Source organism: Oryzias melastigma, linkage group LG20, assembly GCF_002922805.2.
Source record: "Oryzias melastigma strain HK-1 linkage group LG20, ASM292280v2, whole genome shotgun sequence".
In the NCBI taxonomy this organism is placed as follows: domain Eukaryota; kingdom Metazoa; phylum Chordata; class Actinopteri; order Beloniformes; family Adrianichthyidae; genus Oryzias; species Oryzias melastigma.
Window position 1 is genome coordinate 10472791 of NC_050531.1, and position 4183 is coordinate 10476973.

A 4183-nucleotide genomic window follows, 5' to 3' on the forward strand; every position below is an offset into this window, starting at 1 on the left:
TGGTAACATAATGCAACATATTTTCATTCCCAATTCGTCAATTGATCCAATTTTTTAAATTCTTTTGATTCTTCAATTTAATTCAATTCAATTTTGAGTTTACACATTTATAAACATTTGTTTAAAAATACATGAATAATCTACTATATGTTTTTAATATATTTATTTTAATCTGATACAGTTCATATACTGTAAAATTTAATAGGGAAATAATGAGCTTGTTAATAGCATACAGTATTACATGGTTTCTCAAAAAGAAAAGTTATAACAAAAATGTTCGGATCACTAACATTGTACACAGTGTTCTGCTTCTCCTGGAGAGCTTTTCAGTTTGGCCACTAGGTGGTGATCGTGCTATAGCAGTACACCTTATTCCAGAAGAAGAAGAAAGTATGAGGAAATGGTTACTTTAAAAATATTTCCTGAAAAGAGTTTGGAAAAATCACCTGTGAGTACGTAAAAACTGAGCGTTAGCATTAGCCGTCTTATGGGAAATTCTATTAAACATTAGCATCAAGCTAGCGGACTTTAGGTTTATGTGATAAATCGATTTATACTTTTATAAAATGATTATTAATCTGTTAACCTTAAATCGATTCAAATCGATTAAGTGATTTTATTTACCCAGCCCTACAACTTGTCACACATTCACATATGGTTAAGGACCCCTCCATGTCAAAAAATTATGTTTTTAGTGTCCCCAACTCGTCATTTTTTTCCAATTAAATCAGACGTCACCGACCTCGAGGCCGCAAATTAGTATCGGTCTGATACCAGGACGTGGACCACACCCATGTCCTAACACTAACCTTAACCTGGTACTTACTGGACGTGGGTTGGTATCAGATACGGATCGGTACTGGTACCGGATGCAGTACCGGTTCTGCGGTTGCGGTTCTGGACGTGGTACCAGATGTGGACCAGGCTAGGGTTAGGGGACCGGATTTACTGCGTCCTGAGATTCGGTTAAAGAGTTCTGTTTTAAGTTATAAAAATGTAGTTAAATGTATTATGCTCAATAAATGCTTATCTTATTTGGCCTAAGGTGTGTTTTGGATTTTGGCTTTCTGTGCGATTCAAGCTAGAAAAAATATATCTATATTTAAGCTTTAAACACCAGAGCTCCAGTGTTTATGTTCTTTGATTTACTGTAACTTTTCAACCGTTATCACGATCAACGTAATTCCAGTAGATCCTGAAGGAGAAAAGTGGCACTTTAAAACCGGTGATGTGAAGCTTCTAGCTTATTTTTCCCTCCTCGCCCTCTCTAAGTGTAGTTCAAACATGCTGCTATTCAAAAGAATTATGTTCCCAGTTCCCCGAAACCCCTTTTTACCAAGTTCACATCTGATAATCAAAAACCAGTTTTGACATTTAAAACCATAAAAGATTTTTGTCTGCAGCATAAAATTTGATTACTCAACTTTTTGCATCTGCCGAGACCTTATACAAACTGACGCATAATCACAGATCAGCCGGGTGTCTGTTTAGAAATGGCCCTCTGAGCAGACGGAGGCATTTGAATAGGATTTGAGCTGCATGTAAATGGTGGGTTGGGAGAAGTTTACACTGAAAGCAAGGCTGACAGGTGCAGAGCAGAGGACGGTCCAGGTGTGCCGACAATGACACAAATCCACTCTGTGTTGGTGTTTGTGTTTCATCCATACACCACACGGATGTATAATTTACCGTGAAAAATGACTTGGGTTAATTATTCATGTACTTTGGCTAAGTTTTGATCCCGAACACACAAGGAGGGAAGCCTGTTTTGAATGGATTTTTTTTCTTTAGTCAGTCAAGCATTAGTCAACAAAAGCCAATAAAGCGAAACAGACAACTCTGCACTACGCAAGCTGACAGCAAATTAAACACAGTTGGATTGATTACTGCTCGCCGTCCAACACGGATTTATTTCACCAAACACAATCAGAGATGGATGTTTTTTCAAAGCTGATTTGAAGCAAACACAGGCCGTAGTCTTGCCACATTTAGGCTGCGTTAAAAAGATATCAGCCATTTTTGTGGGAATAAACAAAACTTCTCTATTTCCTGGAAAGCTACGTTGTTGGTACAAACAGCCCTGGGAGGGTGGTGCGGCAGCGAACACATCACCTGACTTCTGATTCAGGTTTTTAGCAGCCAGCGGGACAGCAACGACAGGCGACGAGTGATGATCGCAGGCTTTGACTCCCAACCAGCAGATGATTCATTTCACTATGTCCACCACTAACTGTAGCCTGCCGTCAACCATGCATGCTAATAATAACCCCTGGATTTGGTTTTCAGTTCATGGTTCAGGTAAAATCTTACAGTGCATTTATTTGGAAGTAGAAGTTTGAGCTTCTTCAGCAACGATCATCACTTCACCTGACAGGATAGATGCAACGCTCATGACAGAGTATCTCAGCTGCAGCTTCTGTTTCTGCTTATGCCTCATCTCACTGTCATACTGAAACCCCGAAAAACCACAAAACAAACATTTGTTTTTGTGATATTTTGGATTCACAGAGGCTTGGAAATCCAAACCTTCAGCTTGTTGCTCAAACTGGTGCTGCCAACGTGACAAAGTATTTTCTCCTTTCTTCCTTCCAAGAACATGGCCAGATGTTTCCTTTTTTTCATCTCTTTCCCTCTGCTGTAAATGTAATCGTTTGTGAACATTTGTGGTTATTTGCAGTTCTAATTAGGTCCTTTCCATTAAGAAATATTACCACTAAAAGGATTCAATACTCTAGACTTAAGTTTGCAGTAGAGAATTGTTTGACCACAGCGTGATTAGAAGGAGGCCCGATCTGGAAGAAAACACGGAAAAAGAAAATCCCACCTGAGAGAGAAAGCAGCAAAGCTACAACTCTATAATTTAATCCTAATCTTATTTCTTCTTCTTATCAAGGTCAGGACATCATCAGTCAGACTCAGACTTTCAACCCGAACCACAATGTTTTCCTAAACCTAACCAAATAGATATGCTGTTGAAACCTATCAAAATATTGACTTAAATGAAAATATGTAAAACAAAAGCATAACCCACACTGGGGTTTGGTTTCTCTTTTGTGCCTCTGAGTTTTGGCGCCTTGGTGCTTCAAAATTTAAGAAAATTGAATGTGAGGACTAAAAACATCCTCTTCTTGTCTTGTTTAATCAACTCTTAAAGGGTGAAGCGAGAATTATTTATTGTCATAAAAAAATAACCCAGACAAAAAAAATTTTAGTCACTATTTGAATTAAACAGATTACGTGTCCAGTCTGCACTCACACTTCAATTAAAGGATTCACAGGACTGTTTCTTGGTGAAAAAAGCTACTTTCAAAAACTTTTCCTTTTAGATGTTGTGATTTAAAGCACAATGATGTAATTTCTGCTCATTTGTGTTTTCACTGAAATCTGTATCATCATAATGTGTGTGTTTTTTAGAGAGTAGGGGTCATATCTTATCCAAAAAGACTAAAAATACATATGTTAGTTGGTGATATTTTTTGTGTTGTAGAATTTAAAAAAATCCCAAATTCACATTTCGTAGCTCTTGACCAAAAACACTTTTTTTTGTTTACCTGTGAATACTAGAAAAGTTGTGTTTAAATATATATAATCAACGATTAGGAGTTTCTTTTTCATAACACTGGGAATATAGCCAAGAGGCCAAGTGTGTATCTGAGACACAACAATCACCAAGTGACAGTCCTGAGTTGAACATTTACCAACAATGAGAAGGGCTTATGGAAAGTACACATTGTTTTCTTGGGGTTGGAGTCAAAAACTTTGAGTTTTCTTCATTCTGTGGAGATCATGCCAGCATTGACTGAGCCCACAAGCCTGCAGCGGTTTTTGTCATCGATAGGGTTGCGCTGTGCCCTGAATGGGTGACACTGACACTAAAATGTCACCTGGACTTTGTTTCTTAATGTGCCTCCACCCTTCCACTCATATCCCTCAGGGTGATTCCCAAGCCTCAGCTCTCCTCACTCCTCCCTTTGGTATTGTGACCAAAACAATGGAAGCAGAGACCTCCAGGCTGTTTTTTACGCCTTATAGCTTCTCCTCCCGGTTTTTGCAAAATGACAGGGCCGATAAACTGCAAAGAAATATTTTGAAAGTCTTTAATAACCGCAGGAGGCCTGCAGGTTGGTTCTACAAAAGGCTGCATTGTTGTTGTTTGCCATTATAGTGGGATTCGTGGCGTGAC